The sequence below is a fragment of the Rhamphochromis longiceps genome, linkage group LG12, assembly GCF_057381845.1.
Source record: "Rhamphochromis longiceps isolate RC_006_pf linkage group LG12, R_longiceps_female_GT1.1, whole genome shotgun sequence".
Taxonomy (NCBI): domain Eukaryota; kingdom Metazoa; phylum Chordata; class Actinopteri; order Cichliformes; family Cichlidae; genus Rhamphochromis; species Rhamphochromis longiceps.
Window position 1 is genome coordinate 41091598 of NC_140568.1, and position 12547 is coordinate 41104144.

Sequence of the window (12547 nt, forward strand, 5' to 3'; positions counted from 1 at the left end):
ATTCACACACTGGTGATAGCAAACTACATTGTAGCCACAGCCACCCTAGGGCGCACTGACAGAGGCGAGGCTGCCAGACACTGGCGCCACCGGGCCCTCTGACCACCACCAGTAGGCAAACATGGGGTTAGTATCTTGCCCAAGGATATTTGGCATGCAGCCAAGAGGCAGCCTGGGATCAAACCACCGACCTTCTGATTAGTGGCTGACCTGCTCTGCCACCTGAGCTACAGCCACCCCAAATAACTAATTGTCTGTTATTTGGGGTATTGTTAATGTTTTTTCACTACATCCACATTGTGACTGATGGTGATGTGATTGATGAAAGATGAGGACCCAAGTTAGTAAATGAAAGTCTGAAACTCATATCTTTGCTGCTTGGCAAATAGTCAACAAAAAGAGATCAAATGATGAAATCAAAGCAAACAAACAAAATAGCAAATGCCGGGAACAGAAGAGAGAGCGGGAAAAGGCTTACGCAATAGGTCAAGGATCAGGCACACACGCACACACACATTTAAATAAGCACGTGCAATGCAGTTTAAAAAATGTTATTAATGCCAACAAGCGGAAGTGAGGAGTGAAAGGTTTAATGTAAATCAGAAAAAATCAATAAAAGACAAAAGCTCAGTTAAATATTAAATTCAATTTTTATATTATTTAAAAATGTTATATTATACAAATGGCGTTAATGAGGAAGGATAGAAACAGTGTTGCACTGTCCTCCACTTTAAAAATGGAAATAGTTGGCATGTATGTCTAAAATGTGAACACTCATTGGGAAAGGTAATAAATGCAATGTGACGCAACCAGAAACAAATCAACTGTAACATGTGATTGATCTCTGCTTTCACCCACCTGTTTATTGGTCGGGGTACAAAATAAACATATTGGTCTGCAGTTTCAGATATATAAACCAGCCACACGTCAGACCTAGACAGACTTAGCAACTTAAACCTATGATGGTGAGTAACTTTTTACTTTACTCTAAATGTTGAAAAAGGTTTTGAAAATGTCATTAATCTAAATATAAAACTGCAAAACAAAGCAGACTGTTCACTTATTGCTGCAGATAATTTAATATTTGATTTCTAAGGAATTTTAGTTTTCAGATTTTACCATAAGTTTGAGTTTCATGTTTCTTGTGCAGCCTTTGTGTTTAATATGTAAACAGTGGTGGTCAGCTAGTTAATGACTGCAATATAAACTGGTTGTAATAAAACAGCATTTCTTTTTTATTAAAGCTGTCATTGCTGTTGTTGCTGGCTCTATCCTCAGCCAGCCCTCAGGACATCGTGAAGAAGCCCTCAGAGGACAGAAATGGTAAAATGTAACTGGCATTATGAATTTGCAAAAGTGTCCTCATGAGTCCTTTTGTGAAACAAACAAGAAAGTGAGATTTTGTGATACTAGCTCTAAAACTACTTGGAGATGAAATGCTCAGATAAACCCACTGTACACCATGTGCTCAGTAGCAATAAGCACTAATCAAACAGCTAAAGACCAGGAAATGTCAGTCTAAAGGCTGCAACACACCGAACACTACAAATTCATCCTTGGATCATCAGTTTACCTTGAGGCACTGGAATTGTTGATCTCCTGCTTAAATGGGAGTTAACTTATTTAAAAATTTCACCGAATAACCAGGAGTGAAATAATTCTTTAAATCTGTGGTCCAATTCATATTTAAAATTTTTCGGACCAAGATTTGGTTTAAACCTGCTTTTAAAAGGGTTTTAAAAAAAGGAAAAAATGGTTTTCAGGTTTTGGAAACAGGATTGGAAATATTATGTCAGGTAATGTCTGGCAGTCATGAGAAATTCGAGGACAAAATATCATAGTCAATTTAAAATTGTGTCGACTTTGTGAACATAAAAAAAGAGCAAAATCTGAAGTTTCATGTTTTCACACTTGCATTTGATGATTTTTTTGCAAAAGGTTTTTGTTTTCTTTCATACAGTGACCTCTCTGAACCCAGATCTGGAGGACAGAGCTCCTGAAATGACGGACATCTCAGTTAACACATCAGTATATCAACATCTTCTGTTTCCTGCCAAGATGAAAAAGAAAAGGCAGACGTATGATAATAAGGGCAACGTGAAATGGCAGACCTGGAATGGTACCGTCCCTGATGAAGCAGTGTCAATTTGGAACTCATATGACACACGTATGGACTATGTCTGCAAATATGGATGCCATGCTGGCGTCTACAACTGGCGTTTTGGAAATTTCTGCCACTATTCGTTAGACAAAAAAGAGTATCGTACAAACTCATTTGATATCCTTGTGAATGACAAATACTTTGAGATTCTGGAGTGGAAGGAAGGTTCCTATGGTTCAGTGCCCGCAAATGCAGTTAGAACATGTTCTAGTGATGAGGTTTATGTTGGAAAAAACAAGTATGGTCTAGGTAAAGTGCGTCCCAGTGACTGGGCATTTTATCTTCCTTGGGGAGGTGAAGAATATTGGTATTGGTACTATGAGGTGCTGACCATCAAAAGGGACATTAACCATGAATTAATCCATTTTGTCGAGTATAAAATTAATGATGCTAAAATGATCCGGAATCCTCCATCGACCTTGGCCGTCTATCCCATTTCTAACAATGGATGCAATCCAGTGACAAAGACAGTTACTCTTTCAAAGAGAGTTGTAGATGATAAATGGTGGGATCTTGGCTTTCTTCCCTTTTCTGATGCCCCTAAGACCTTACAGACAAAAATCCCTAACATGGTATCTGGAACAATTGTGCTTAGCAATATTACCACAATATTGAGCTTTTCAGAAGTGCCGACTGATACAAGAGAGTTCAGTCACTCTGCTAAAGTAAAAGTCTCCATCCCACCAAACAGCTACTGCACAGTCAAAATGCTGGCTTACAAGTACAATGTAAACATCCATTTTATTGGTTATGTTACACGATTCTACGAAAAGGGGTTTAAAAGTATGCCTAGCTCAGGGGCATTTAAGGGCATCCTGGTTGGAGAGGTCAGTGCTGTGGTAGAAAGCTGTGCTCACCTGAGTTCTGCACAGCCTTGCCCATAATAGACATAATAACACAGTTGTAACCAATTGTAAACAATTTTGTTGCTTAAATGTGCTATAGATAGAAAATCTATAGCACATGGTTTGTTACACGCGGGTGTGAAGGGCAAGCTTTACTTACACAGCCTCACACACACTAGATTTTTAAAGTTTTTGGGTACAGGGGTTTAGCCACAGATGCAACATCCACTTTTGATAAAGATCACTCCACCTGTTTATTTCTTAAGAAATTAAGCATCTTCATTAAGCTCTTATTTATAAATGTCTACACAATAATAGACACCGTGTGCTCTGTGACATTATAGTCTTCTACTTCTGCTTCCATCGGTTTGCATTTTAAACTCCCAGCCTTTCAGTTTGTTATGAACGACTTATATTTCTAACATTTTGTGATATAAAAGTGAACCATGTGACTTTTTTTATTTTCTGTTTGATGGAAGGACTTAAGACACGAGTTATTTAAACAATTATAAATGACAGTGTGATGGCCATAGTACTTTTTATGTGGGCCAAATGTGTTAAGGATAATGTTTATCAATGTAAAATTGCAAAGAATTTGTGGATAGAATATAACATTTTGTAAACAGTTACCTCAGAAGCTGTACTGGCAGTTCTATGTATGTAAGGTAAAACTATCCACAGTACTTCCACTCAAGTAACTAAACACATAAAGTCACCCTTACCAGTAATCCGCTGCTCCTTGAAAAAGTAGCACAAACAGACAACTGATTGAGCAATGATAAGTAGAGCTACCCGAGGCCGATACTCAAGCAGAAGAAAATTAAAAGTTGTTGTTTTTGTGGCTCGAAAAATTAAAGAAAGTATGTTTAATAATTCAACAAGACCCGCACCTTCAACACATGTACATTCAAATTCTGGAACAGGCTCAACATTGCTGCTGTTCAATAGTTTTTATCCGTTCGAAAAAGTCATTTTACGGCTTTAATGTTTCCAGCTGATAAGGAGAATGAGTGCATTTCAAATGAGCGTCCAAAGGCTTTAAACATCTGCTTTGTCTGTAACGACAGTATCAAACTACAGAGTATTGTTATTACTAAAATTCAACATTTTCAGATGAAAATTTGGCTGCTTTTTGTTTTTTTCACTGTAACACCCACCTCAACGCCGTTTTTAGGATATTCTTGGTGATCCCACCTTTTTCATATTTATGCTTTTGGCACTGAGGGTATCTAATACGCATGTTGTCACTGTGTTTTTGTACTACCAGCTGTGAGGGCTCTGCTTTTGCTTTGAGCAGTTTGTTTTTATTTTGTCTCGTGACTGTGTGTTTTTATTTCAAACGAGATCCTCCTCAGTTTGATTTTGTTACCACAAACTTTGTGTGAAGTTCACAACAGAGGTAAAGAGATTTAAACATCCCAGTTTAAGGAGGCAGGCAGGGGTTTAATGCAGGGGGGGGCAAAAAAAGTACAGGTATATTACTACTTTTAAGTACTGTATTAGTCATCATCCACAGCCCCGCCCCCAGCGTTTTGCCTGGACTTGTTGGCCATGAGACACAAGTCTCGTCAAGAGAAATTTAGCAAGAGTGGAAAGTTAAACGACAAGACAGATACAAACTTTATAAGATTTATTTATATATATATATATATCTTTTCCATATGGGCACTGTCTTATTGGTATATGTATGATTTCTATACATTTTACGTCAGATAAAAACTTTGGTTGTAAGATTTAGATAATTATTTAATAAAAGCTAGATATTTTAAATGAGAATAAGAAAGAAAAGTATTTCTTTGTGCCCCACCTTTCCTGTTAATGCCCTACCTGCCCCCCTGGCAAAACTTTCCTAGAGCCGCCCCTGCACAGTTACCAGCTGTCAGCTACGTAAAAAAAGGATCCTGGTGTTATTTGTCTCTCAGAAACAGTTCATAACTTCCCTTCAACTCATTCATGTCACCTAAAAGGTAAACCTGTTTCTCCATCACTGTTCAGCTCTGATGATTCAGTAAGGACATCTCCTGGTTTCATCTTCATGTTTCCCTCTCACCACATATCCAAACCGACATCATGACCAGCAGCTTTACAGCTGTGGCTCCAGCAAACATCAGCTGATACTAGAAATTAATATTAAATACATTCTAACAACAGCTGATCAAGCTTAAACGTGCTGCTGTTGTTTAGCGCGACATCCGCTGGTTTCCTCTTTCTAGCGCAAAGTGGGCGATAAACAAGAGAGAAAAGCCGATCAGCTGATCATTGATCAGTTTCATGATTGAAGTAGCAACAGGAGAGGCAGGGGGAGAGAATGAGAGAAGAGGCAGCTGTGCAGTGTAAAGACAGAATAAATCCAGCTTTGTGTCTTTTTCCATTCTAGCTAAAGTTCGGGACAAACTGTGTTCCTTCTCAGCTCAATGCGAAACGTGTAATATTTTCTCTGAATGAGGGACCATTCCATTTTTTTAAGGCGCCGTTGGCAACTCTACTGACTAAACGTATGAATAAAATAAAGTTCACTATCAGTAACATCATAGCACCACCCAGCTGTATAAAAACTCCGTCAAGCTGGCTAGAACGCAGTATGAGTTATTGCAACCGACAGTAAAAAGTCAGCACAGCGAAAATAAACTCCACCTAAACTTGGTTTATACCTGACCCAGATAGACTGCAGGTCATAACTTCTTACCTGAAGTTCAGTTCACCTGACACTCGGACTGGTGGCTGCCTCGGGGCTCTCCTCCTGCCTCCCCTTCCCTCAATAGTGTGTTATTTATCATAAAGTAATTCAGAGTCATTCATACCAGAGTAACCAGTGAGCACAACATATATTTAACTTTCTACAGGACTTAAAGCTATTACTATAGCTTATAGCTATTACTTAACTGCACTACTGTATAGTTCTGTGTAAATAATCAGAATCAGAATACTTTATTGATCCCTGGGGGAAATTATTTTTTGTTACAGTGCTCCATTTTAAACCAACATTAAGACAAGACAGACAATACGCTAACTAAGAATAGTACAATATATACATATATATACATACATACATAAGTCACTTATAAATAAATATTTGGAAAAGAAACATGTGTAGTTGTAGCAGCAAACAGTGTGTAATCATTCTGTACATATGATTTTTAATCCTACAACTGTTTATAATTTGCATAGTTCACATTTCTGTATAACTGTATATCTCAGATTTCTGTAGTTTTTCATATTTATATCCTGTACATAGTTTGTACTCACTACAGCCTGTACATACTTATAGTTATAGAATATTCACAACATACTTCATACCGTGTACATTGTAACATACCATAATAGACCCATTTCTGTAATATACTTACATATCTATACTATTGCTAATATATATTGTAATATATCTATATCATGGCTAAAGCACTTCTGGATGGATGCAAACTGCATTTCGTTGCCCTGTACCTGTGCATGTGCATGTGCAATGACAACAAAGTTGAATTCTATTCTATTATATTATGTAAAAGTCCAGACCCTCTGAGGATTATCTGAGTACTTCTAACATTACACAAAGCAAAGGTCTCCATCAGTGTTCATGAAATGCTGGGTTTATCCTTCTTGTGAGGGAGCTGCTGGTGAAGATCACGAGCCCTGCTTGATCCTGGCGACGAGTTTCAATCTTCCTGGTGTTTCTGAAATGATGCCTCTCACTGTGGGTCAACAGAACTTCTGGCACAGGACAGCTGTAATGAAAGAAATTGAAGTTTTGGAAAAAAAAAAATCTTGGAAATGCCCTAAATGTGAGAAGCAGATTTTGTATTTACTTTTCTTTTGCCAATCAAGATAACAAAGTATAATTTTCACCATACAATTACTAACCTTGTCATCTCCTGCACTGTCTGTTTTGGGCTCTGGGCTTGTCCTTCCCAGCGCTCATGAGACTGCTTTGCTGCACTGTGGTATGAGGTGCTAACCTGTTGACAGTGTTGGGAAGGTTAATTTTGAAATGTATTTCACCAAAGATTATAGAAGTAATGTATTCTGAATACTTTACAACTACATGAATGTGCTATTGCTGTGTGATTTATTACTATTACTGAAGGCTACTCGCCATACCAATACCAACTAGATGTTAAAATCTTAATATAAATGAGTAACAGTAGGTGGACATTAGGTAAGGCTGCAGCGATCTCGTGTAGAAAACTATTCAGCGCGTATATAAAACAGGTCAGCGGCTCCGAACCGTAGTAAAGGGACCTCTGGCTAATACGTCCGGTTCGTGTCAGGCTCGTAGCTGAAAACTAGCTTTACTTTGTTGTCTGGGTCAAGTTTGCTAGCGAGAGACAGAGAGAGGCGTTGAAAGGCTGCTTATTGTTTCGGAGGAAAACATGAACACGGTGTACAGTCGAGTCTTAACAGCTTACTTACAGCTGGGCTCGTCAGGCACTCTTTTTGGCTTTAGTGGTTATTATTATATTTACATGCTTCCAGCTCCCGTTTCTGCTCCGTGACAGCTGTACTTTTCCTTTCTCTCCCTCCCTCGCTCACAGACACATAACGGGTATGGCAGTCCATTCTCCCTGCAGCACGAACTACACTGCCCATGAGGCTACATTGTTTAGGGCGATGCCTGTAACACTCTGCTATTGCCTTCATATTAAATCATTTTTGTATAATAATTTTTAGAGGCTCTTATTGCGTGTTTTGTTTGGGTTTCCACCGGCGTGGAATTACCAAAAATAGAGAGACCATAGCCTAACATATGAAACAGGTAAATACCGCCATGTAATCCATTTATTTCAACAAACTAACTGTATTCTCAATATCACCTATTGAACAGTAATTGTAACGGATACATTTACTCATATTTTGTATTTTAAATACGTAACGCCGGTGCATGTATTATGTTACTGCCCAACACTGCCTGTTGAGATCCTGAGATCCGCTCCTAGAACACCGGCCTCCAACTCCTGAAGAGACACGGGTGTCCCTAAATTTAGCAAATATTAGCTTCAGGCTAGCTTGCTACGACGAATAGGCTAATACCAGCATTTTACCACAACTTCACCAGATGTAGCTAAAAAAACTAAACTAATGTCCAGCCCAGTGGGACAGCAAGAAAAGATGACAAAAAATGATTACTTACTTGCGGTTTGGAGGTTCAAGCTGAAATTGAAGCAGCCATTGAAAGACGGGAAGAGAGAAAGATGGCAGCTTGGTCAGCACTAGTGGCCTCTATAATGTATGCAAATACATGCGGGCCGGAAACCCCCCCGCGCGCCCCCGGACGCCAAAACAGTGCCAGCAGATTGAAACTGAAAAATGGATTGAAACCGAAAAAAAATGGATTGAAACCGAAAAATAGATTGAAACCGAAAAAAAAAAAAATTGTAAGCGAAAACAAAAAAATTACAGTTTCAATTAATTGTTTTTCACTATCAATTTTTTTTTCGGTTTCAATACAAGATTTTTCAGTACATTTATTTCAGTTACAATATTTTTTTTCGGTTTCAATCCATTTTTCGGTTTCGTTTCAAGGTGGCATCGTTCTGATTCCATAGGTTGGCATGTAAAAGGGCATTTATTCCCTTCAAAGACCTGCAGTTCAAAAAAAGCGCCCCTCGACAGCCAAACCCATCTGTTCTCTGATTGGATTGTTACATTTGTGATTGACATGACATTGACCAATCAGATGAAAGGAAGAAAACTAGGGTCAAAATTCGTACTTGTAACTTGCAGGGGTTTTTTTTCTAAGTCCACACACAAATCTTTTTTACGCACACAAAAATCTTTTTTACACATATAAATCTTTTTTACGCACAAACAAATCTTTTTTACACATACAAATCTTTTTTACGCACACACAAATCTTTTTTACACATACAAATCTTTTTTACGCACACACAAATTCTTTTTACACATACAAATCTTTTTTACACATACAAATCTTTTTTACAAGTACAAAATATTTATGACCACATTTTGAGCCCATACTCCTACCTTTGCTAACGTGATGCGCATAGCGCAGAAGCCGATGCTGCATTCACTTACACTCGGATATCTGAGCTTCACCGTGAAAACATAATCGGACATTTGATATTTGATTGAATTTTATTGTTTTGCCTTTGGGGTGGCACCTGGGGTGGCCAGTCTGGTTGGGGGGGGTGGCCTGTGCCCCCCCAGGCCACCCCGCTGGACACGCCACTGCTAAAGCTGGCATCATGGATGTTGCTGTGAATGCTGGAAAGCGCAGCAGAACAAACCCAGATGGAGCTTCACCAAGGGCCAATATTAAAAGACCTAGGAGAGGTGAGGTCAACTTCCTTCCTTCTTATCCTTCTGGAGAAACAAGGGAGTCTCTGGAAACCAGAAGACTTGAGATGGTAGAGGAGTTCAAGAAGACCTCAGCAGAAAGAGACATCCCTCTCATTCATCAGCATATGATGCGCACTTTTGCCCTCCGGCGTGAAGAGATTGTCACAACTTCTCCTCCTGTATCAGAGCTCAAGGACAGATGGCCAGCACTCTTTCATGAGACACAGGTAAGTACAACTACGTATATAACATTTACTGCTCATATAGTACAGGGAGTGCAGAATTATTAGGCAAATGAGTATTTTGTCCACATCATCCTCTTCATGCATGTTGTCTTACTCCAAGCTGTATAGGCTCGAAAGCCTACTACCAATTAAGCATATTAGGTGATGTGCATCTCTGTAATCAGAAGGGGTGTGGTCTAATGACATCAACACCCTATATCAGGTGTGCATAATTATTAGGCAACTTCCTTTCCTTTGGCAAAATGGGTCAAAAGAAGGACTTGACAGGCTCAGAAAAGTCAAAAATAGTGAGATATCTTGCAGAGGGATGCAGCAGTCTCAAAATTGCAAAGCTTCTGAAGCGTGATCATCGAACAATCAAGCGTTTCATTCAAAATAGTCAACAGGGTCACAAGAAGCGTGTGGAAAAACCAAGGTGCAAAATAACTGCCCATGAACTGAGAAAAGTCAAGCGTGCAGCTGCCAAGATGCCACTTGCCACCAGTTTGGCCATATTTCAGAGCTGCAACATCACTGGAGTGCCCAAAAGCACAAGGTGTGCAATACTCAGAGACAGGGCCAAGGTAAGAAAGGCTGAAAGACGACCACCACTGAACAAGACACACAAGCTGAAACGTCAAGACTGGGCCAAGAAATATCTCAAGACTGGTTTTTCTAAGGTTTTATGGACTGATGAAATGAGAGTGAGTCTTGATGGGCCAGATGGATGGGCCCATGGCTGGATTGGTAAAGGGCAGAGAGCTCCAGTCCGACTCAGACGCCAGCAAGGTGGAGGTGGAGTACTGGTTTGGGCTGGTATCATCAAAGATGAGCTTGTGGGGCCTTTTCGGGTTGAGGATGGAGTCAAGCTCAACTCCCAGTCCTACTGCCAGTTTCTGGAAGACACCTTCTTCAAGCAGTGGTACAGGAAGAAGTCTGCATCCTTCAAGAAAACATGATTTTAATGCAGGACAATGCTCCATCACACGCGTCCAAGTACTCCACAGCGTGGCTGGCAAGAAAGGGTATAAAAGAAGAAAAACTAATGACATGGCCACCTTGTTCACCTGATCTGAACCCCATTGAGAACCTGTGGTCCATCATCAAATGTGAGATTTACAAGGAGGGAAAACAGTACACCTCTCTGAACAGTGTCTGGGAGGCTGTGGTTGCTGCTGCACGCAATGTTGATGGTGAACAGATCAAAACACTGACAGAATCCATGGATGGCAGGCTTTTGAGTGTCCTTGCAAAGAAAGGTGGCTATATTGGTCGCTGATTTGTTTTTGTTTTGTTTTTGAATGTCAGAAATGTATATTTGTGAATGTGGAGATGTTATATTGGTGTCACTGGTAAAAATAAATAATTGAAATGGGTATATATTTGTTTTTTGTTAAGTTGCCTAATAATTATGCACAGTAATAGTCACCTGCACACACAGATAACCCCCTAAAATAGCTAAAACTAAAAACTACTTCCAAAAACATTCAGCTTTGATATTAATGAGTTTTTTGGGTTCATTGAGAACATGGTTGTTGTTCAATAATAAAATTATTCCTCAGAAATACAACTTGCCTAATAATTCTGCACTCTCTGTATTGTCCTCACCACAAGTGGCAAATAGAAAAATGCAGACATGTCCTGTACCCATTAAAGGATCTCAGCTTTCTGAGGTAGAGGAAGAGAATAAGTATTTCTAAATCACCACAAAACCCAAACGTAATTTAAAACAGTGATCAAATATTAAAATTAAAGGGCAGATTACTGTCTATCAGGTAGATATATTGTATTATGGAGGGTTTGTCACGGCGGGGAACGCCAGCGTTTTATGAAACGGACCCTAAACGCAGACACGGGAGAAATGAACAGGTGTTTAAACAAAAAGCGAGCCTTTATGCGGCTGATACAAAACAAAAACAGAAAAACAAGGCGAGGTGAAACTAAACTGAAAACCTGAACTGGGGAAAATTCTGACTAACCATGAAAACAATGACTATGGACAAGAAAATGAAACTGAACCAGAACATGCGACAACATAACTATGAAATAAACCAAACACGTGAACACACACAGACAACCCTACAAAGAACACAAGGAGACAGATGACTTAAATACGCAAGAGGTTAATAAAGGAAGTGGAAACACCTGGGGAGACACAGCTGACACAAATGAACATGACGCCACAGGGGGAAGTAAAACAAAACACAAAGAACATGGAAATATGAGACTCTAAAATAAAACCGGAAATATGGAGAGACATAGACATGACACACAAGCTTGACAACATGGACACAACACAGACATGAAACATGATAGATAACTAAGGAGACCTAGATGTCACGGACCGGCTCTGGGGACTCGGGGTCCGTGGGCAATGGGGACTATGACTGTTGTTATTATTATTATTATTATTATTATTATTATTATCATTTGGTGTGTCGTCCGCACTGCCTCTTATCTCTGTCCGCATCCGTATGTAGGCAGGTATGTGTGTGTGTGTTGCTGTTTTCTGTGGCCAAGTTACAGGCATCTTCAGGCCTGAGGGGCGTGGCCTGGCTTGAGGACTGGCCACACCTGAAGTCCTTGCCACACACCTGCTCCTCATCTGGGCTCATCGGGGGAGCTATTTAGAAGAGCGATGGAGCTTCCACCGACGCTGGATTATTGCGTTTGACTTTACGAGGAATGTGGAACGAGAGAGAGCATTGAGCACGGGGAGTGCAGAGACACTGGAGCAGAGAGCACTACACTGGGACTTTTTGGGAAGAAGACACGACACGGGAGTCTGGGATACTAGGGGATTTATTGTTGCTTACTTCACCACCTTGTAAATAAACACTGTTTGCACTGAAGAGTCCGGCGTTTGGGTCCTGTTTCCCCACCTCCCCATGGTCTGCCGACACAGACCGTGACACTAGATGAAACAAAAACTAGAATAAAACTCAACACAAAATACAGCTTTTCTGATTAGTTTATCCAGTCAGTTAATATCAGCAGCTCTGATGATGCTCTCCCAACAGATCACA

The 12547-nt window shown here is 39.8% G+C and overlaps 1 long non-coding RNA gene and 1 pseudogene across 1 annotated transcript; one reads left to right on the plus strand and one right to left on the minus strand.

Moving 5' to 3' along the window:
- The first annotated feature begins 959 nt into the window (after positions 1–959).
- Positions 960–3259, plus strand: LOC146657988 (natterin-3 pseudogene; annotated as a pseudogene).
- A 3211-nt stretch (positions 3260–6470) lies between these two features.
- LOC146657989 (uncharacterized) lies at positions 6471–8292 on the minus strand. The gene is made up of 3 exons (XR_014914219.1): positions 8129–8292; positions 6862–6956; positions 6471–6725 (listed from the first exon to the last, which is right to left on the minus strand). It is a non-coding gene; the product is annotated as an uncharacterized LOC146657989 (long non-coding RNA).
- Positions 8293–12547: the final 4255 nt, after the last annotated feature.